General features: G+C 34.8%; 2 protein-coding genes and 2 long non-coding RNA genes across 10 annotated transcripts in view; 2 read left to right on the forward strand and 2 right to left on the reverse strand.

Annotated features, from left to right (window-relative positions):
• Prd1 (pleckstrin homology domain-containing protein pruning defect 1) overlaps positions 1-24172 on the forward strand; it is a 282723-nt gene that overhangs the window by 221003 nt on the left and 37548 nt on the right. The gene's annotated exons all lie outside the window — the stretch shown is intronic.
• The window catches only part of Fas3 (fasciclin 3), a 301339-nt gene that overhangs the window by 147894 nt on the left and 129273 nt on the right, over positions 1-24172 (reverse strand). The window lies entirely within an intron of this gene.
• Positions 1-24172, forward strand: part of LOC145938777 (uncharacterized) — a 431555-nt gene that overhangs the window by 117316 nt on the left and 290067 nt on the right. The window lies entirely within an intron of this gene.
• LOC145938778 (uncharacterized) overlaps positions 1-24172 on the reverse strand; it is a 73726-nt gene that overhangs the window by 37663 nt on the left and 11891 nt on the right. The window contains exon 3 of the long non-coding RNA XR_014425734.1: positions 2869-3094. This is a non-coding gene — a long non-coding RNA (uncharacterized LOC145938778). The remainder of the gene's footprint in view (positions 1-2868; positions 3095-24172) is intronic.

Below are 24172 nucleotides of genomic sequence, written 5' to 3' on the forward strand. Positions count from 1 at the left end.
CTTTAGAATCGTTTGTAGTTGTTTGTAGTAATTTTCCTTTCGTTTGTAGTTGAGCGGTTCAAAAGTTATAAACAATTGTTTATTCATCCAAGAGGTAAATTTGTTAATTTTAAAGATATCGCGAATCCGCTTGCGCAGTCTTCTTTAGAATCGTTTGTAGTTGTTTGTAGTGATTTTCCTTTCGTTTGTAGTTTAGCGGTTTAAAAGTTATAAACAAATTGTTAATAACTGTTTATAACTTTTGAACCGCTCAACTATAAAGGAAAGGAAAATCACTACAAACAACTACAAACGATTCTAAAGAAGACTGCGCAAGCGGATTCGCGATATCTTGAAAATTAACAAATTTACCTCTTGGACGAATAAACAATTGTTTATAACTTTTAAACCGCTCAACTACAAACGAAAGCAAAATCACTACAAACAACTACAAACGATTCTAAAAAAGACTGCGCAAGCGGATTCGCGATATCTTAAAAATTAACAAAGTTAGCTCTTGGACGAATAAACAATTGTTTATAACTTTTGAATCACTCAACTACAAACGAAAGGAAAATCACTACAAACAACTACAAACGATTCTAAAGAAGACTGCGCAAGCGGATTCGCGATATCTTGAAAATTAACAAATTTACCTCTTGGACGAATAAACAATTGTTTATAACTTTTAAACTGCTCAACTACAAACGAAAGCAAAATCACTACAAACAACTAAAAACGATTCTAAAAAAGACTGCGCAAGCGGATTCGCGATATCTTTAAAATTAACAAAGTTAGCTCTTGGACGAATAAACAATTGTTTATAACTTTTGAATCGCTCAATTACAAACGAAAGGAAAATCACTACGAACAATTACAAACGATTCTAAAGAAGACTGCGCAAGCGGATTCGCGATATCTTGAAAATTAACAAATTTACCTCTTGGACGAATAAACAATTGTTTATAACTTTTGAACCACTCAACTACAAACGAAAGGAAAATCACTACAAACAACTACAAACAAAATGCTATCATTTTCCGTTTAAAAAAATTAATTTTTAAAAAGTCGTGTGTTAGGTTCACATAGCTCAATTAAGGTCTGTCTAAGATAATAGGTAGATGTGTCTTTCGCTGTCCTATTTTTTATAATATTAAATTAATATTCCGATTTGTTTTAACTTTCGATTCTAATTCGGAACGTAGCGATTGAAAATTTATTCTGACTTGATGATGAATAAAATGTTTATTTTATTCCTATTTACTAAACTTCAGTTATTTAACTCTTAAAATCTTTATTATCGGATTTTTGATATATACATAATTTAAATACGACTAAAACAAAATTTTTTTTAATTTTGTAAAGATTGAAATTAATATCTTACAATTCTTAAAGTTTAAATCCATCATTATTGCGTTTGCAATTGTGTCAATTTGTGGCAATATTTAATAGTAAAAACTAAATTTTTACATATAGAGATTATATGTAAACATATTTTCTTTATATGCAAAAAATATATGTATATATGTTCCTATAAGACAGAAATCAATGACTGATAGTCATTGCGATCGTGAAGCAGCTTTATACTATGATCATCAAGCGATGAAGATGGATTGCTAGGACGCGTCGCATTAGAATTCCGATATCTGTTCGCTAGCAGTCACGTTTATTTTATATCACTATATAGTAATTCATGTAAAAACGTCAGCTCTGACAATAAGCTTTCACATTCCTTTCGGTTCATCTCTCTCTCTTCCACAATTTTAAAATTATTATTCAAAATTTTATATATACATATATGAGAGAATTTATCTTCCCAGGAAATATAATTTTATCTCATTTTTGAATAATTCAAAAATTATATGTTTGCATGTTCCAATATTTCTTTTCAATTTTATGCATAAAACTATTTTTAAATTTTATATACACATTTATATTTTAAATAATTTTTTATGTTAAAAGAATCTATTAAAAAATTGTATTAAACATGTGTCACTCTTTCTCTAATCACTTTCTCTTTTTTTCCAATTAACAGATCACTATTAATGTCTAGCTTTTATCTCTGAAATTCCTATTAGAATTCATGAATTCGAATAGGATCACTCTGCTCCTCGCTTATACATGTTAACAGAGCATTTTCGCATCACCTCTAGATAGCGTCTTGAATCTAATTACGCACAACAGGAGCGAGTCACGCGTAATACATTGGGAGAACTTCCAACACTACAAACATAAAGTTAAGTAGCTACTAAGCAGCCTCAAGCTTTGAGCTTTGTCGAATTAATCTTAACTAATTGACTCTGTGAGGTCGATCGATAGCTTCCGGAATGCTTTTGTCAAAGCATCATCATTATATGTCAAATAGCTAAGGCACGTCGCATCGTCGGTTTCAAGAGTAATATTGTTAAATGGAAATGGAGCAATTCAATAATCTCGCTTCATTACCTCATACTTACGTATGATGAATCTTTTAATCTTTGTTGTGTAAAATTTGTATCAACACAAAATAAAGCAGATTCAGTATTCGCGAAAAAGATAAGCTCTTGAAAATTATTAGAATATTCATATCTCATTTTTTTTAATCACTGCATGTAATTTTTTTCAATTCCAGAAACTCTCTATCCAACTTGGACAAAAAGTTTCTGCTTAATTTAAATTATATCGATCGTCATTAACGCTTAAAAGCAGCCGCGCATATATCGACATGTGTTGCGAGTTCCTTCGTGTCAAGTCACCATTTAATTCAGAAACGTATAAATTTGATATACGTTTGCGTGCTAATGCATTCAGCATTACTAATGTGCGTGAATATCTTTCCGCGCGTCGCGTTGTTTAATATTAACGAAAACGATACGTTTCTGCGTGTCGTACGTGTTGTGAGGTACATACCCGATTGCAACGATTAGCTAAACCCGTGACGGAAAGTTTCCCGTCGTCCCGGAACTTGGACGCCGGCGCAGCTGTTAGGAACTACGACAAAGTCGACTGCGGCAATCGACCCCGGCCGAGCTCGTACAAAAGACACGGTCGGCGAAATTACACGTCGCCGTGTACGTGTTCTTTTCTCGGATCGTCGATCCATGCCGGAATGATACATGCGATTGATGACACTCACCTGGAACAAAGAAAAGAGAAATCGTACGTTAGAGAAATGCTGAGAAGGAAACGTTCGCGCGAAATTTCGCTAAATTATCCGTTTTTTTTGTGCCGATACCTCGAGAACAAAACGAATCAATTTTACGACTCGCAGGTGAAAAGATATGAATGTTCCATATATGTTCTATATATCGATGCCAGAAAGGGAGAAAGAAAATATGATAGAGATATCTTTGATTTCGTAGATAATCTCTACAGAACTAATCTTGTACAAATTAAATATAAATTATTAAAATATTAATATATAAATCTTGCATTTTTTTGTATGTGTTTTCTCTCTCTCTTTCTTCTTCTTTTAAATTATTAGATGACATTTTCTGTTCTCACTCGAAGATATTAATAACAGCCAAGGAAAGCCGGCTATCATTTTTTAAATTTTATTTCACGACACCATTATTCACAATAGCTAGGGACGTTTGATGATAAATCATATCGCAATATTTATTTTTGCTACAGTTTTTACTTTGCATAATGTTTTACAGCCATATAATTTAATGCATGGTCAATGAAATTTTTTTCTAGTTCGTTGATCATTTTCACATTTAATAATACAGATTTAATTATATTAGTTAAATCAAGTTTAAATAATTTAATAATAATAATTGTGTTAAAAAAGCATAAATCTGATTTGTAGAATATATTTATTAATATAATAAAATATTTTATGAAATATATTTTATCATTTAAAATTCAATCAAATATAAAAGATATACTTTTACATTTATAATTTGTTAAATATGTACTGTTAATATGTATGTGGCTACATATGTATAGATAAAACAATTAATAAATTATAATAAAAAAAAAACACTAATTTATACATTAAAATCTTTATATAGTGATTATTGTCAGAAAAAGACTGAATCCTTGATTATTAATAGGAATTTTGGAAAATTAAAATATTGACTTAAAATCATTAATAATTATTACAAAATTAATATCTATTATCGTAATATTTATATAACATTTACGATTTACCGCGTTTGTTGTATAATGAATCGGTCTGTCACACTATTGTAGAATAATATATATATATCAATATGCGAACATAATTTATATAATCGATGCGCGCCGGAAAGAATCGAGTGCGGAAAAAAGCAAGGAAAACGGTAAAAAATAAGGAGAGAACAGTGACGTGAAAAGGATTCGTCAGTCCGCAAAAAAGCGCTCTCTGCCGCATCGTCCTGGAGAAGATAATTTGTTGGTTCAGTGAACTCTCCATCGACGCGGTTTCAACCGTCGTCACATTTCGATTTCGCTGTCGTAATATCCACATGCCCATCACAAAGAAGTCGGCTCAAATTATTGATCTTCGACCAAGGTTTATATTTAATCAGAATGACTTCCACTTCGCCGTTCGATACTTAGTCTACAATTCGCTTCTTCCTCTCGATCAGTTATAAAAGTCCTGGGCATCGACACATTCCTCCGCGCAAGTAATATTAATATTTATAAAATGCGCGAATCGAATCATATCCAGAATTTTCTGGTAGAGTTTCATTGATCGATTGGTATATAATATTTAATAAATTTAGGTAATATTTAAGACAGAGATATATCTTTAACATTTATTATTTTTATCTTTCAAATATTATCGTGTTTCTACTATCCTTTTTTAAATAAAAAAATTACGAAGTTCTTTAAATACATATTAAATACAGTATCTGACTAGTAAGCACAGTTGATAAAAGACTGTTAATATGTACATTTATGCATTTACGTATTCGCTTGCTAAATAGTCAAAACGCATAAGCAAACATTAAGATGAAAAGATTTATGGCCATGATAATAATGTACTAATTGCGAAATGAAAATTAAAATGGGACAATACCCAAATTACCTTCCATTAGAGAAAGAGCATTATTAATACAATATCACTATCATTACTGCATTCACGATACTAATAAATAACATAAACCCATAGAAATTGTTTGTTATGTAATCCGCTTGCCGCTACGTTTTGCATTGAATGCTATAATTATGTGCTCATTGTTGAAACAATATCATCATTTCAGCTAGGATTTGATATAATGTTCATAAATACAGATATTTCTCTGTAAAAGATATAAAGTCGTGAAATATATAAATTTTACAAAATATGAAAAATGCTAAAATAAATAATCAGCTTGCATCAATTCGTTTATTGCAGTGTCATATGTTGAGTAATCGTATTTAAAGTATATATGAATGCTGTGATTAATACAATGCAAAAAATATATAATTTGCATTATTGTATTACTTGTTCGACATTTTCTCTTTGTGTGAGAAGTTAATACAAGACGCCCGTTATATTCAAAGCCGATGATAGAGACAGGATCTCCGGAAGGAAATTGAAAATAGGATCGGGACTTGGTGTACAAAGTAGTCGCCGTGTGAATCAACATGATGGTCAAACGTACATGCTGATCCAACACATTTCTAGAACATATTTGTACATGCAAGCGAGCGTTCCGACAACTTGTTCAATTAAACGCGTGCTCTTCGTACAATTAGTGCGATATTCCTTTGATGATCTTTAACAGAAACTGAAACGTACCCGATCGCGATATAATAACATCGATTTTATTAATCGACGTGGTCTTTACAGAAAGTGCGCTTGTCGCTCTTAGCATTTATAAAAGCTCAATAGCATTTATAAAAAGGAGAATATTTTTTCGGGAATTAAACTCAGTTTCTATTTCGTAAAATATTCACAACAAGACAAAATCATACATGTTCCTCACGGCGGAATATATAAAACATAGACGTCTGACGAGGCGCATTTTGTACGAAGTCAACACTACGAAAATAAAGTTACATTAGTCAGAATGTGAAATGTAGAATTAGATGTGTCATCGCTCCGCGAGAATGTGCCATCGTTGCATTTTTATGAAACAGTGAGAACAGTCGTCGCGTGAAACGTTCTCGAGAAACCGAAGAATCTTCGCTTTTCTGACTCGAGATAAACGGCGTTGCGATATTGCGAATCTAGAGTCCCAGACTTTTCGTGATCTCACTCGGTTCTCGTCTCGCATCTACGTGTGCACTTCCTCGATTCTTTTCCGGCGGGTATCTCTTCTTTCCGCACGCGCTCGTGTCCAGAAGGTGAGAAAATGGAAATACGCGGGGAATGCGATAGCGGAAGAGGAAGAGAATGTTAAACGGGATTAGAATCGATATCGAACGTCCTGTATAACTCACCAGTATTACGTAATTGTAGCGTGCACGCCCGAAACCACGTGGTATTTATGCGCACGTGCTTATTATGTCAGTATGATCGCGCACGTGACTGCGCGACAAAGAGACTGCATGAGAGTCTTTCGGTTCTTTTATTATATTTATCTCAAGTTATCTATAGTTAGATGTTCAGCTTGGATGTTGAGAATAAAATATCTTTTATATCATAATATATATTTAGTCTCGTTGGTTTATAAAAAAAAATCAGAGCGTATTATTATTTTCACGTACGATTATTTTTACATAAAGCAAATCACATAAAGCTTTTCTTCTATTATTGTAAATTAATATAACCCATTTATGATCAAATCAATCGCATTAAAATTAATTACATTATCCACGCGTCTAAAATATCTTAATTAAAATAGACATTTCCATCTTGTTTTTCTTTTTTAATTCTTGCTTCAAAATTTCCAAAGCTGTTGAATAAAGATTCCATTAAACTATTCCATGGATAATTTATGAGCGTCGCAAAAATAAAAACTGTGTCGATATATTTGCAATTCTCTCTCTACAACTCGACATCCTCGGCATAGCGGATGCTGCGGGGAGGAGGCAGTTAAAGGGAGATTTCATCGCGGTCGAAATGTTGGTGCGCGTGAAGTCGAGAAGGCTCAGCACGGTCATGGATCAAATCTGGATCGAACGGCACGTGACAACTGGATTTTCGTGGACTTCGCGTCCCCGCGAGAACGGGGTGGGACGGCGCACCGTTTTATTCCGCACCGGTAGAAAACGCGCGATGGGATTTCGTGCCGAGAAATCGGGTCTCCCGGAGAGTTGATAGGTGGATGAAATATAACGCTTTGGCAGAGAGCGTATTCGACCATCACCGCAAAGAAGCAATAAAATTCGTTGACGCGCGGGAACAAGCAACGAGAGAGATGAGTTTTTGCTCTTCCGTGAAGAAAGTGAGAAATATGTAAGAGAATATATAAAACTTGCGCGAAGAGACGTATAACGAAATGAGATCACTCTCGCTGAAATTTGCGCAACTGAAAAATTTCCGAGACATTATGAACAATGCACAGTTTTCGATATGGTTGTATAGGGGATATCATGCTGAAAGCATTTTGATTAATCTTTGCCCTTTTTTAAACTGTCTCGCTGAAAAATAAGAAATGCTCGGATTTTTTTATAAAGTGTCCCGTAAAATCTTGATAAGTATCTTATTCCAACAGTACATCATTTTATCGAGTTTTTAACACATATCAAGTTTATGTAGAATCATTAAAAACTTATATATGTATATATTTTTTTTACATACCTACATCTTCTATATAGTAATTTTTTAAAAGTTAATCTTCGTACGAATTCATCAAAGAGTTATTAACTCTGTTACTTCCCAAATGTTGATTTCCTATGCAATAATGTAATCCAAGTTTGTCAAGAGACGCGTTATTGGATTGTTTATTCTGTACACACACTGCTCTGGTAGTAAACCTTTACTACGGCATGTCGGTGACACGTAATAAAGTCCAGCTTGTCCCGTTTGACGCGCTTGTCCGAATCTAGACGGGGACACAAACTTTAGATGCACTTCTGCTGCAGTGAAGGTTAACAAGCGCCAGGCTGCTGTCGCAGTTTGGATACATTTCACTCGATTAGACCCCGCGCATAATAAATTTATGAGATTTGCCGCAAATCGCTATTCAGGATGTTGCGGATGAAGATATGTCATTACTTACAACATCATGCACATCTCTTGATTTGTGTGTGTATTTCGGAATAATTTGTATTAGAATCTTTATAGAAATTTAATCTACAAAAAATAATGTCGCACATATTTGTCACGTCAGTCCAATTACGCTATAGTTCAAAGAAATAAAATACAGTTTATTATTTGCCGTTCTTAAAAGCTGAATTTGAAAAGCAAACAAGATTTTATATTTCGAGCTTTTAAAGCGAAAACTTAACCTCGACATTTGTGCGAGAGTAAACATCGCGATTAAAAAAAATAAAAAAATAAAAAAATAGCCTAGGGTAGTAACTGCTTTAAAAAAACGATACGATAATAGCATTCACGTCGCCGTCATGAATGCTATTACAGGATCGACAGCGGCGCGTCGCGCACCATGGTAATTATTCTTCTAGAAATGGACCGCGTGTCCCTTTCGAGCACCCGACTGTTCTCTCTTTCTCCAGGACTTCCCGTAAGGAACCCGTCCGTTGGCCACGCGAATGAGGAAGCATATTATTCCGGGCGCGTGCTCGGCGAGAGCATGGAGTCTTAAGTCGCATTCCGCGCGAGTCGCATACCCCCGAGGGTGCTTTTGTCAGATGACATGCCGGTGAATAATTCACTCGGCGCATACAGCGATGACGTTTTTGCCGACGAGAAATTCGAGCCGGAACCCAACATCGTGCCATACACATTCGGTTTTCGCGGAGGGAGAAAGGAGCAATCGAAGGTATCGATCGAATCGCGAAAACTCGAGAAATGATGCTTCTTCGATGTTCGTCAAGCTGTCCAGTAGATGTAAAAAGCGCGCCGTACTTGTTTTTAGAAACTTGGAATCTTATGGCGTAAGTTTGTGAAGCTTGTCACGTTGCGTCGGTTGTTCTCTCGGTAGAGTGGTACACAGGTGCTACGGAAATGACGACGAAATTGCACGTTTATATAGCAAACATAATGGAGTGTGTATACTACGTCTCCCCTCTCTGCGTAGATACTCTTGTCTTTAAGATTATTGACTTTGCGGCAGCTTCTCTGTCATCCTAATCTTTAATCTATATGCAATAACTTGACGTAATGTCATTTGTATTTCTCATGAAAATTTCAGCAATTTCGAACTTTAATTCTAAGCGTATTCAAAGTATGTATATGTATTCAAAGTATAAAATTAATTTCTTAAAATTCTCAACTGATAATGCCTTTGTCGAATATTTGATAAGCAATATTTTCTTTATTTTAATCTTAATTATTCACATCTCTCTCGATATTTTTATTAATGTGTTCGTAATACTAATAATTTGTTGTACGCTAAAATTATATATACTGAGTAAAAATATTATTTAATTATTAATATCTAAATTTAGTATTAATGCAATCAAAAAGTTTTGTTCTTAATTAAATCGAATGAATATAATCGATTATCTTTATATATTTACTCTTATTTCACGAGTCAAATGTATGCAAAATAATGCATACGATGTCGCTGAATGATATTGCTGGAATCCCAAAATGGCAATTGAGGGAGATCGATTTTACTGAATTGGAGATATGCAACGATGCAGCAGCCGTTATGCATACTGTTCCGCTTTAAGATAACGGTCTCTCATAGCAGATAATTTGTAACTTCTCGAGTATTATCATCTCGAAATGTTGCATTCTAGCCATTTGCAACGTAACGGACGTTGATAATGCGTACACTATGCAAGAATAAAACGTTTTATGAAAATGACTACGTAATGTTAAACGAAATACAAGAACGCGTTAAAGAACGCTATAACGACACTCTCTCTTGTAACGCTTTATTAGCATAACTGTAGATTATATTATACAGAAATGTTATTCTTTATGATTTTATACTTACTATATTTCTCTTTATACTTATCTCCTAAAAAGTACAAATTATTTTATAATTAAATTGTATTAAAAACGATCGTCGCAAATTATAGATGTGATATAGAGCAAATTTTGTTTACATTTTAAATCGACCTGCGACTAAATTGTTTGTAAAAGATGAAAATCGAGATAAAGACCGCTTATAAAAAATTCACTATGCTAATGTCCGAATCGATAACGAAATATCGGATCTAATTTATTATATGAGATTCTTACGAAATTAATTCCGCGGATACAATCAAATGTTATGATATGTTATGCAAAAGCCAGATATAAACAGAAATTATATCAGAAGCAAAATAAAAATGGTAAATATCGCATTATTATATTGAAAACTTTGATTCTTTTGTATAATCTTTATAAGCAGTGTGAGTATACTTTTTCATATTTTTAATAAATAATTTTAGTATAAATTAGATATCTTTTATTTGCTGAATTGTAAATCTTGCTCAGATGCTATTTCTTCACACAAATACAAAAGCTCTATCGAGAATAAAATGCAAATATGCACCGCGTAATATTTTATCAAAAACATTTTTTTTATCATAATACAATGTCTTTAGATATGCTTTCCGATGTATTATCATAAATATAATATCAACTGACATATATTGCCCGGAATCTTGCCACACACGAACTCATACGACTCGAGAAATATCCGGTGTACGCCGATCGGAAAACAGACTATATTTTCGCGAATCCGGAAGAGAAGCGAAGAACGCTTTTTCTCCTTCCTCTCCCTCCCGCTTTTTTTCTTCCACCTCACTTGCGTATGCGGCGCTGGGAAAGTATTAAATCTCAAATATTTAATATCCTCAGATTTTCGTATGTAACCTCGACGCTCTCGTGTATCCTGCCACCGACTCGGCCCCCCCGACCTCTTACGAAAGTGTGAAGCGTGTCGCAAATAACGGAATGGCATTCCTCTTATGTAGAATGTAGACACGATGTACCGTGCAAACGCGACCGGCTACGATGCGGGTATTATAAGATAGCTATGCGGAAGAAATAGAGAAGAAATATATAGAGGTGGAACTTTCGTCCGTTCAAGGCACAATTTTGGACAACTGAGACAAAAATAACTATTTCGTTTAACTATTTGCTATCGTTAACAATTAGAAGAAAGATATTCTGATTAATTATTAATTAAAAATAAAAATATTTTTGCTTATATATATACATACACACACACACACGCACATCTGAGATGTATATATTTCATAATTAGCGGAATTAGCGGAAAGTAGGTACGTGTAATATCATTTCTGATGAAATTTTTTAAACTGTCTTTTTTTTTTAGGAAAACTTTCAATCATTGTTAACAAATAATAAATTATATTTTATTAAATTTAAAAAATTTAGAAAATTTAGAAAATATTGCTAAGTGCTACTATTTTCGCTAATAAAGACTAGGCACTATCGACATATTTCAGAAAGAAATTGATATTCGCTAAGAAAAATCATTTTAAAATTATCACACCTTTAATTCTTTTAGTTTCTCTTTTTTAACTATAGTAAATAAAAAAAATAATATAGATATTTCTGCGATAAAAAGTTGAATAAATAGAAATACTTGAATGATATATAACACATGAAAATTCAAATATATTTGTGAAAATATTTTTGCAATAATGCAAAAGATTTAGAAAACGTCTATATATATTTATATTTTAAAAATTTCCTGGTCTTCTTAATTTACGAATTTACTACTGAATGAATTTCACGGTTTCGAAATGTGTCTCTTTGCAGAGATGTAACAAATTGACATTAAATTCCAGCATAGTGCTTAATGCCAGCTTCCACTATTCGATATTCCCTCGATATGAAATTCCAATTTATTATGAATAAAAATAAAATATTTCTGGATGTATGTGTGTACGTGACGGCAGAGTAATTTTTCATCGGATAATGGAATCGCGAGTTGAGAACGTATAAAACGCCCGTCGTGCTCGACAGCTAGCCTGGCTGATTTGACGTTAAGTTGTATTTTAAGTCCAAAAACAGAAAATTTATCGCCGCGATTCTGTCTGTTTTTAGTTTCAAACTCAGGGAATACAATATAAAGACGAACAAAATTAATTTGCTCAATTCCTTGAAATCGATGATTAGTAAAATTAACGTTTTAATTTAATCTTATTATATTAAACTTTAGTGTTATGATACATAAACACATTTTCTTCTCCGATAAATAATAATGGCTGATTTAATGAAAAATAAATAATTTGTATAAGAATTTTCTTAAGATAAATATTTTTTTAAATATACAAATCTGTCTATATATAACAGGCAAAATTATCTGCTACTTTCAATTACATCAAGTATTCAAGTGGTACAAGTGATTATTGAATGCGGCCGATGCGATTCCACGGTCCAACCAACATATAGAAACCAATAATTGAAGGAAGTAGTTTGCCTTAACTATTAGCGCCCGACATATCTAGCTATCTGCGCTAAGGTCTGATAACGAAGACACGGTTGGACTATCGTTAGAATTAATATCGTCCTTTCAATTTCAATTTAACTGTCTGACGCATTTATCTCGCTAGATATTAGGAAAATCAGAATATATATATATATATATATATATATATATATAACAAAATTTTAAAATAATTATTTAAGACAAGAGAATATAATCGAAGAGAATGACGTGAATGACATAATAGAATAAGTCTAAAGCGGACTTATAATAGGAGCTTCACATAAAACAACGGTATATAAATTTTAATTAAGTAATTTTAAAAATAAAACAGGTAGATTTTTCTCGCCCGTCATCAAATTTAAATTTCATATAACGATATGATGGATACTCGATTATCGATCTAGACTGGATTCTCGCTTATCGAAACACTCGGTGATAGGAGATACTCGACTTTAGTTAGCGGCAGCGCACTATCGCACCAGTGTACGATTTCCGCCATGGAAACTTTAGAAGCGGCGGGAAGAATGTTCGCGTCGCGACAACTTTCTATTTAAATTGGATGGGAAATGGAGAGAAAAGTGCGGAACGGGTACGGAGGGAGAGAGAGGGATGGGATGGTATAGGCATCGCTCACAAGGGAACGATTTCAGGGTAGATTTCGTCCGTCTCGTGTTACGACTAGCGTCTCGCGTATCGACGAATGCATCGTTTAACAGGGTGGCGCCCACACACTTCCAACCTCTCGAAGAAAAATGGATTTATGTCTCACCTACGCGACCTCAAACTGGAATGCGAGATATTATACGCCTCGTGTGTTGATAAATGCGGAGTCTGAAATTCATCCTACCGATTGCGTACGATATAACACCGAGAGAAATGCTTTGTTTCCGTCCAAGCATTCAGAAGGCTCGATGGAATACAGGGAGAGATAAGAGCGAACTCGTTTTTCTGTCTCTCTCTCTCTCTCTCTCTTTCTTTCTCTAGCTGATGTACGATAACGGCAAATAATTTCGTGCGAAATGTAGGCGTATCGGGCGATTATCCTGCCATCAATTCGAGAAGAAACGTCATTACGAAAATCGAGTAGAGAAACTCGGGAAAATTGCGACTCCGTGAGAAAATCGAAAAAGTAATAACATGATCCCCGTGTATAACGACTACGAATACTTTATCGTTAAAGATTTTCATTTCCCGCTTAAATCTCAATGTCGAATAGATAGCTACTTGATTGATGTTCGACTTTTCAATGAGAGATAAATTGCTAAACAGAAATTAAACCCACGGATTTCATTATATATAAGAGATAGATATAGTATAATTTTTAAATAATAGTTAATAAAAAATAATAAAATTTAAAGTATCATTAATTTTACAGTATAATATTCATAGTAATTTTTATGGGACATTTGTCTGTGTAAATTGTTTTAAGCAATTTTCTCGTAAAACTAAATTAAAAAATTTTAGTAAATATAGTATCGAGCAAGAGAAATTAGCGGATATTATTTTAAAATTATTTTAATGAAAAATTAATATATTAATTAAATTAAATATAAAATGTATTTAATTTAATTAAATATATTACACGGAATTTAATTTAGCTTGAATAGTATACTTAATTTATTTAAGTGATACTTTATATAACTGCTAATTTGTTAAAGTAATAAAATTCAACGATTGATAACTGACATTAATAAATGCTAAAGATTCGTCTTGATCGATGCACATCAAAATTTATCAATTGTATACATGCAACTACATGTATATTGAGATATATTATGCTTTGTTTCACGTTAGAGAGCAATTTTATTTATACGTTTTCCATATATGTATATCTTCTTTCAAGATACTTTCAATATATACTTCTTTCGAGAAATCGCCAGAAGCTTTTCGATTATATAACGACATTTTGTTTTCTTCCTTTCCTCAAAGACAAGGAAAACGTGCCAAACGATTGAGCAATTTTGCACAGCTGAAGAAAATCTCACTCTAGCGAGAGAGATAACTTTGTAACTTTTTCTCTCGAGATTGTTGAATATTACAAAATAGACTACGCATGTTATTTTCACGCAGCGAGACCCGTTCAGCATAGATGGTCGAAAATGATTTCAGAATGCTCCACGGTACACTCCAAAGTTCAATTTCTACGAGAAACTCGGCGAAAGTTTCAAGCGCTTCCCTAGGCCCGCGTTTACGCGGCACCCTCACGCGAAAGGGAGCTTTCAACTCGTTTCGATGAAACTACCGTTCTATTACTGTTCCATTTGTAGTAGCCCAGAAAACTGTTGTCCTATTCTCCCTGAAAAAAACTTTTGCGAATTATCGAGACGCGCCCCATCACTATAATCATCAATTAAAATTCTTGTAATTTTGCGTATGTAATTACGTTATCTCTCTTTCTTTGCATATCATATATATTTACTCGTTAATGCACGATGTTGCAGGCTACACAGTAAACAAGTTTTTCATTATTTAAATATAATTGTTTAGAGGAAAGTTTTAATTTTCCCCGTAATTATAACTGTTTGGAAGAAAGTTTTAATTAATGTTTGCGAAAAAAAAAGAATTCGACGCGACTGTAGATTACTCCGGATACTCGCGGATCTCTCGAGTCGATTATAATAAAGACCGGCTCGTGCTTCGGGGCCTTTGTGCATTAGAATCGCCCTGCTTCGGCAGAAAAGAAACCCATCCCGACGACATTAAGGCGCGTGGAATGCGCTCTTCACGTACACCCTTTCCTCCCCCGCTGTTCAACCGCTCGGTCGAGGAACCGTCTCATTTCCGGCCGCTTGATCCCTTCGCCTTGCGCCCGAATGACATGTAAAGAATGGAATCCACAAGAGCATCTTGGGCCGGCACCATGGCAACGAATCGCTATTTCGGCACGGTCGGCTAGTTCCCGAAGTTTTTGCGCTCGAGATCGCAAAAGATGAGCTCGGCTGAGAGACGAAATCGACCTTAACCCGCGATAAAAAGGAGATCGCGAAGCGTACGCACGATTTCCATGTACATACACTGCTACGTCGAGTGGACAAAAATTTACAACAGATCTGCGCGAAGCGGGTTGCAAAAGTCCATTTTATAACAACGAACTCGACATCATAAAAGAATCATTGTAAAATGCAAGTAGATAACTACAATTTCGACGAAACATAATTGCATAATCCTCAATAAAATCTTCATTCCTTCGTTGCAATTTATCAGTTAAATACTTTTAAATATATTAAATCGAATATTATAAAATATAATATAATTAACATATCTTTCTCTTTCATTTTTCTCTCTAAATATTCTTCAATTTGGTAACTACTCACCGCGACATCTTTCAGCCCCTAAATCGTGATATACATGCAAATTTTCCGTACCACGGTCTACGAAACGGAACTTTGACCGCCATTACGACGTCGGATATTGAATATCGTAATGCAGTACCTCCGTTCTGCACGGTCGTATACCACAAGGGAATCGAGCTACACTCCTCTCCCTCTCAATTTCTAGAGAAACTTTACGTTCTTATAACGGGTGTTCCTGACATATTGCGCAAATTTAAGAAACCAAAGTGATACGAGCAAAAGTACAGATTAATTCAACGACGCGACCAGACACTCAGAATACTCTGAGTGAGAGATAAAATTTGAACTTTAAACAAAAAATTATTTAAACGCAGATAATTATTATTCCCGGATATTCGGTTTCTATTGTAATTTATGCTACGTATGTTGGAGAATAATAGAATTATTAGAGAAAATGTTTACGTTTCTGTCTTGTGAATATCGATCATCCGCTCGAATAAATTGTTTAACTATAAAGCGAAATAGTTTGGTGGACACAGAGAGAGGTTTCAATATACCCTACATATATATATATCGAAATAAGCGATATATCAATTTCACGGAGTCTACAGAAGCATGTACATATATATCGTTGTTGACCTTTCCGTATCCATACACTATAAATTCAGAAACGAATTTTTGCAGGACATCTCGATTGGATTCCTCCGTCTATTGCGCTCGTATGTATCATACTCGTGAGTCAACAGTTTTACGATCGGGACTAGAAAGTGGATAGAATCATTCGCGACGGTTCTTGGATTTTATTGATTAACCTATACGAGACACCATGATTTTGTCCCTGACCTCTGAAATTACGCATGTAATAACAATGTGTATATGTATGACGCTTGTTCTATTATTAGTCTTTTACCGTCGTTACGTAATCTTATAACTACAATTAGATGCTTGTTGTAAATTTCAACTGTCTTGGACACGAATTGTTGGAGATCTATATATACAAGTCTTGCTGCTGAAATAGCTTTCACAACTAGACACGGTCTACCGAAAGATAAATCTGTTTAAATTCGACATTTAAATTAAATTCTATCTTGGAAAATGCGTAACATTATAAAAGAAGAATTAAATTGAGAAGCAAAGTCATTAGAAGGTGTAAATGAGACAACAGATCAAAGCAAGATATGCATATTATAAGAGCACATGATTTTTTGCAAAAATATTTACTCTTTCTTCTATTAATAAATTCTTGATATTTCCGCATAAATGTGTGGCAACCTAAATTAATTTTTATAAAATTGAAATATCTTGTCTCTTGTAAATGTTATTTTTTTTATACAAGATAAATCCTAATTACACATAATAAATTGATTCATATTCTGCATAAAAAATAAGTAAAAGTAATATACAGTAATCACTGGTTATTTGGATATCTGATTAGAAAATAGAGATCCATAAGACAAAAAAAAACAGCCAAAATATAATTACAGAAACATAAAATTTGCTAAATATTTAATTACAAACGATTGTTAAAGGCATTTAGAAAAAAATTATCGTTTTAATTGTCAGCAAATGTCACTTATAAAATAAAGAGAAATTTTTATATTAAAAATATGACATTTAAAAAAATGTATTTTACTTATATATTTTTAAATATTTTCTATTTAAAATACATGTTACTATTTATTACACATAATTAGAAATCGTTATTTTATAATATTATATGTACATATATATAAAATTTCGAACGCTTTGGACGAAGTTGCTAAAATCCTCGAATCTATTCGAGAGAGAAAATAGGCAAGCGTGAATTTAAAATAAACACGTTCGCTTCTATTCGGGAATTTGCTTTTGTATCGGCGCACCGACACGAACGTCGATCTGTGCACTTGTCCAAGCAAACAGAATTTGACTGCGGCGGCATAGTCGGCGTGCGGGCAAACTTTAAAACCCGAACAAACTATCCATCGACTGTCTATCTGCCTCGGGAAATGGGAACGAACAAGTCGCGAATAGAAGGAGCACTTCTCACTGAAGAAATTGAAAAAAAAACCGATGCCGCGAGAGTGGAAGATGTTTACTCCTTCGTTTCTCGACTCGAACGGCACCAGACAGTATTCCACGCTAAAAATGTCCATTTGCAGCGATCTCCGTGTGATTTTCTTCGCGCCTCGCGCCCGCTTCGAAACGATTACGAGTTTGCTAAACGATGTACTTCGTTTCGTTGAACGATTTCAAGAGCGGCATCAAACGCGAAAATTGATTTTCCGTAATGCTATAATGTATAAGATTTTTAATGCTATTCATTGGTTTCGAATAGCGGAGATGCTGAATTTTAAGAAAATACATCTGTTATCAGAAAATGAAAGATATACATATGTATATCAATTAATATTATATAATATAAAATAATTACAATATATAAATTTCATTTTCTCATATTTTAAAATCTAAATGAAGAAAGCTCTAAATAAATATTTTAATCAATGCATTTAGAAGATAGGTATTTCAGTTTTATCATAAATCTTCAAATATGTAGGATGTGAGGTTTGCTATAATTTCTCATATATCGTATTTCTCATTTACATATATAAGAAGGGTAAACCCCTGGAGAATTTTGATGTAAGAAGTCAAGTAGGAATTAGCGAATATTACTTGAGAAGAAGATTATTATGTAATGAACGTAGTAATTCCCATTTCGGTAATACCTGCTAATCTTTCGAAAGCATAAATTTTTTAAAAATTCTTGAGTGTTAATAAAATATCCATCAAAACATGCATCAGCAAAAGAAATTATTAAAAATATTTAAATTTATTAATAAAAATAATTATTTAGTCCGATTTATGCTGCTCACGGCATCAAGGAAGAAAACATTTATAAAGGGAAACATTATCAAAGAATGGATCGAATAAACAGCCTAGTACCAAAGAGGAGATATCGATTCTCTTTATTTTTATCTACAACGTGTCCATATAATCGGCGTTTTTTTCGATCTAAAAAATTAAATCTTCGCTCACTTGGTCTTTGCTCTCACGATACAATTAAATTAAATTCGAAGAATGTGAAAAAATGTTAGATTAGGAAAGAATCACCAAAAGGTCGTTTAGATCTCCCGACGTTGCGGTCCACGTTCATTCAATGCGCGTCTATTGTTGAGGTTCGATCACCCCGGGGGATCTAGTTTGCCCTTCGCCCTTCCCCCTCTCCCACCTTTGCTTCCGTAGGTGAATGTAGGAGCCACGAAGGCACTCAGCGGTGCATACAGAGCCTCTCATATGAGCCGATACAGGTGCATGGACGTCGTGGCCGATGCAGTCGACTGCGAATCGTGGGGGACGAGTGCGAGGGGGTTGCGCGAGGGATCGTGGCTCAGCGTAGCTCGGGGGTGGCTTTCGGGATCAGGCAGGTTGACAGACAGGGAAGAGGAGGGGAAGGTCGTTCTGCAGCTAGATGGCTGCTTTCTGTCGACGGGTATTGTCGGTGCATTGACTTATCGACCAGAGAAGGGAAAGGGGAAGGGAGGGATACGAAGCATAGCTCTGCACCACCATAGATCGCGGTTATATCCGTTGTTCCGGTAACGAGAGTCGCTCTTATCCTCATCCCTTATCCGGCCCATCGTATGTCCATCTTCATCGTACGAGATCAGCGAGAACTGTCAATACTCGTCATTACCTGCCAGCAAAGACGAGAATACGTACGTCTGACAATGTGTCGTCAGGCAGGAATTTGTGATTGATGTAGCAGTGTTTGCTCTCTCGTGAAGGATCAATGTTATCATTGCGATAAACGATAGTTACAGTTTCTGTACTGGATGTTAGTAAAAATGGATGAACAAGCATTTCGAAAGAATATTCCTTGTATAATAAAATAATATTCCTCGTTAGCAAAAATATCAAGGCGTGAATTAAGCAGTTGATGCGACGTTATATCGTGTCAATTGATATTTTTTCTTAAGCTTTTTAAATAATTAATAACGCGATTGTACGTATCATTTCGAGTGTGGGTAAAGTAAATGGAACGTCATTGCCGTTCATTGTCACGCGTCGCGCGACGATGTTTATGAATGCGAAAATCTTTAGACACGTGTCACGTCAGAGTGCCGCGCGGCGTGAAAACAACGTGCTTATGGTCCATTAAAATGGATGTGAAACAGGGAGAGATCGTATATGCATGATACTATGCGCCATTATCGTGTCACATGTATCAAGTGGATTTCGAACTTAAACCTTGCCTGTATCTGATAAAACGACCGATTCGCGTCTCTTCTCGACGAGAGAAATACGGCAGACGCTTCGAAGGAAGCAACCGAGATAAAAGGAGCTGCTTCAGATCGTACAAGCACGATATGAATACGCAAGATCGATTGTACAGCGGCATATAATATCATTCTGTTATATTTTAGAATAGTTTATGTGTTATTATTTTATCTCATACTTTTTAGGGTAATCGTGTTAAATATAAAGTATATTCATTAATATATATGTATTTCTCGCAACTGTTCTGTAAAATACCATATATGATAATAAAACATTGTAAATAAAAAACATACAAAAAAAAATATCACTACCCCACTACGATTCAAATTCTTGATACATATTATTATATAAAGTCAAATTCAATTATATTTCTTTCTTCCTTTGATCAAAAGTCAAATAACTTGTTCGAATTTGGCTAAAGATTTTTGCGCCGAGATTTAAGCTTGTTAGAAATGTAACGTTCAAATATAATTTTCGTATGATAGATATGTAACAGAATGTAACAACGGAAAGCGCCTACATTGTCATGATAACGAGGTACTCTCCTGTCCGCTCACCTATCTCCGTTCTATGACTGCATCTAGCAGGTAGAGGCAATGCACGTCATTACCCGCCGTCGTCGACGGAATATGTCTGATGTCTCTGAGAGGAAGGACGACGAGGAGAGGGCGAGAGAGAACAGGAAGGACGAGAACGTGGAGGATTCCGGCAAGGTCCTGCTGACAGGATTCTCTAAATAAGGACTGCCCTACCAACACAATAGTCATCGACGCATCCATGATCGATGAAGAGGACTGCCAATTGAGAAACCAGTCTGAGAATTCAGTTGATCCGCTTATTACAATTAAATGTAAATGCAAATATAAAATTTATACCTCTGGATGCAATGAATTTTTTAATTTATGAAATATTCAGTTAAATATATAACAGATTAATGATTACAGAGTTATATAGCGTAATAGTTAATTTCAGTTTCAAGAAAGAAACGAGGAAGTAATTTAGAGATCGAAATTTCTCGAGCAGTGACAACAGAAAATGCTAAAAGAGACACTATTTATGCTATTATATATTTGCAGTCTGTTTTACGACATTAACGATGAAAATAGAGTATCTCGATGAAAGACATAAAAGATTCTATCGAATAATTCTATAGAAAAATGTTGATAATTTTTAATATAAAATCTAAATAAATCTTTGTGCTAGGAAGAGATCGATCGATATCAAATAATAACTCCAAACTAATAAGCCAAATTAATTTAAAAAGATTGATTTAAAATTAATTTAAAGTTTTAAAAAGAGTCATTTATGAACTTCAAAACTAAATAAATTTCTAATAAATTTAATTGTGACTTTTATCAATAAGAAAATACATATTCGGATATTTTCTTGCATTGCAAATTATAGTGCAAAATACTTTTCTTTTTAAATTATTGTATATAAATTTAAGGTTTAATATATTAAAAATAATTAAATATATTAAATATATATATAAACATTAAAAGTTTTGCTTAGGAATCTCTCTGATTGTATTCTTACATTACAAATTGCGTTTATCTAAAACATTTATAGGATTTGCAAAGGATCGGTGGATATATATTTTCCTGCGAGTTGGCGCCGCGACGGGTTAAAGTTGCGACTATCTTTATTTGGCGATATACTCTTCGATTTCGTGGAGTTGATAACACCGAGGAAGTTATACGCGAATTTCTCTTTCGCCCAGTAGCTGATAGGGATAAAAGCAAGTGCTGTTGTACAAAGAGCAAAGTCGTCGTATTTTCCCAAGGTACGATACGCAAGTAATGACAATAGTAGTGGGAATGTTGGCGTGGAAATTTTTGCTCAGAGAAATTGAATTACCTTATTTAACGTAACAAAAAAATTTGAGCAATTATTTCTCCCAGTTTCAACTTTGTTCGTTTAACATTACAAAATATTTGTGATATTATTTATTATTTTATTTGTAATAAATGATTAAAGATGAAAGAGTTGAATAAATCTTTGAGGAAAATTCACAACTATAGCGATAGCATCGCGCGTTTCTTTACATTTTGTCCCAATTACATATAATCTCGTTCATTGCACGTCTGATAGTATAATAAGATGCAATATACATTTAATACAATTCCAAAATACAATGTAAGAGAAAAAATTATTCCTTAATATCTTATAAATATTCACAGCGGGGATACCGATACCTTTTCGCGAGGATCAATTCAAATATTGACTTGAATAAATTATTTCAGCTCGCTGTATTTTCAAGCAAGCTAAAGTCACCGTATTACTCATTCGAGAGAATTTCGAGATCGAGATCTTTCAGATCAGCACAGCACACTTATACTCGGATATCTCGCAAAAGAAGCCATCGAGGCGCATCTCTGCGCGCGTATCTATGCAGGGTCTTTATTCTGCCTCTGCTTCTCGGCGCGGACCGAAAATCGAGTTTCAAGTATCCTTTCGGTTCGCCATCTACCTCGGATGTGGATTAAATCCCGACGGGATCACCGATCGCCGGAGGGAGACTACCGGATACGTCAATGTTATTTTTAAACAAGTAGCAACATCTCGTGCGGAGGGAACAAGGGGGACGGATAACGAGAGAGAGAACGCGCAGGAAACGCTCGGCGGATCGTAATGGAATTTGGCCGTTATTCGGAGGAGAATAAGGACCCCCCTGCCTCCCTTTACTCTCGAGCCTGTGACAGCCCCGCCGTTGCCATCAGTTGTTTCGACAGAGAAAGAGAAAATCGAGTCGACTAAAATCTAATCGATGCAACGACGCACCGATGAAACCGCATCCGATTAATTAAAATTGTACTCGAAATTTTTCATACATAAGCATGAAAAAAAACATTCAATTGTTGATCCACGTCGTCTCAGGCGCGTCGCGCATATAATTTCCTCAAATCTATAAATCTCGCCAGACACTGCAATTTTCTCAAATGTGCAGATCGTTCGAAATTCACCTCCATCCTCGCTTAACGATTGTAATAAGAATTCTTATCAGTTTTCTTCTCTATATAATGACAAGACTCTCCTATCCCCTTCCTATTATTACTTGTGTGACTCCATTTCTTCAAATATAAATCTGAGATTTTATTTTAAGATAAAAGCTGATAAACTTAACATTAAATAGGGAAAGCATAGCTTTCGACGATTAAAAAGAAGTTTCTGACGTCGTCTCTCTCATAAGTCACTACAAGTATTATTCGCTTCTTTTAGACATTATTTATCAATAATATATTATATTGAACGCTAAAATTTTTAATGACTTGAATAAATTCTTCTTGTCTATCGGCGAAGCAAACATGAGCGCTCACAAGAATGTAGGACGACGAAATCGTTTGCATGATCCGATCCATGAACTATCAAGGAGGCATCAAACCCGCTGATGTAGCCGCACTATGAGTGAAACGAGACGGAACGAAAGCCGTAACGATTCAAGGAAACGGTACGAGCCCCCCCGGCACGATGTTGAACTTATACCCGCCTTATATTCGCGATCGCGAGGTGAAACGCGAGTTACCCGGCGCGCATTCTCGCTCCGCGCGAGTGGACGTAGCAGAATCGGTTATCGCTGGCAAAGCGTTCGGAAAATCCATCGCTGATCGCTTTTTGGTACGGGCTACTGGCCGATTCCGCGCCGAGGAAATGAGTTTCCCCGGGTCGAGTTACCGTAAGCTACCGGTAAGCTTTTCTATTTCCCACCGTTGCTCTTCCTTTCTTGGTATAGCGCGAGAGAGATTTAAAACTGGTCCAACCGTGGCGCAACCGTGAAATTCGATACACACGATGGCATGTGGCGCAAAACTTTCCGAAATATTCTTACAGCGTAAATGAAAAAAGCGTCACGAGGAACAAGCGCAATTTTATATTTTTAAAGATCAAAATATCTTTCCTGAGATATAAATGAATTTTTTTTAAATATCAAATTGTCGAAAAAAAATTCTAAAGTAAAGTTTGCGCATTTGTGCGCCGTTTCTCAGAAAAAAGCGTCAACTTAGAAAATATTTGCGCAGAGACTTATTGGGTCCCGGTTATTTCCAACGTTTCTGTCGCCGGTCATCCGATTTAACAGATTTTCCCATTAGCGATGATTGAATTTTTCATCAAACATTTGCGCGACCAACCTGTTTCGGCGACGAATATGGACGGTCCCCTGAAAAAAGCCGGCGCCAACTTTCATTTCGCGCCAACGGGAGGATTTAAACGAATATCACTGCCATGCGGAAGCGCGACTTAATGGAAAAAACGAAATACCGTTTCCGGTGCTTTAATGGACACGCG

The sequence above is a fragment of the Prenolepis imparis genome, unplaced genomic scaffold (genome assembly GCF_030444845.1).
Source record: "Prenolepis imparis isolate NDT839.2.m4 unplaced genomic scaffold, iyPreImpa1.0 SCAF_7, whole genome shotgun sequence".
Taxonomy (NCBI): domain Eukaryota; kingdom Metazoa; phylum Arthropoda; class Insecta; order Hymenoptera; family Formicidae; genus Prenolepis; species Prenolepis imparis.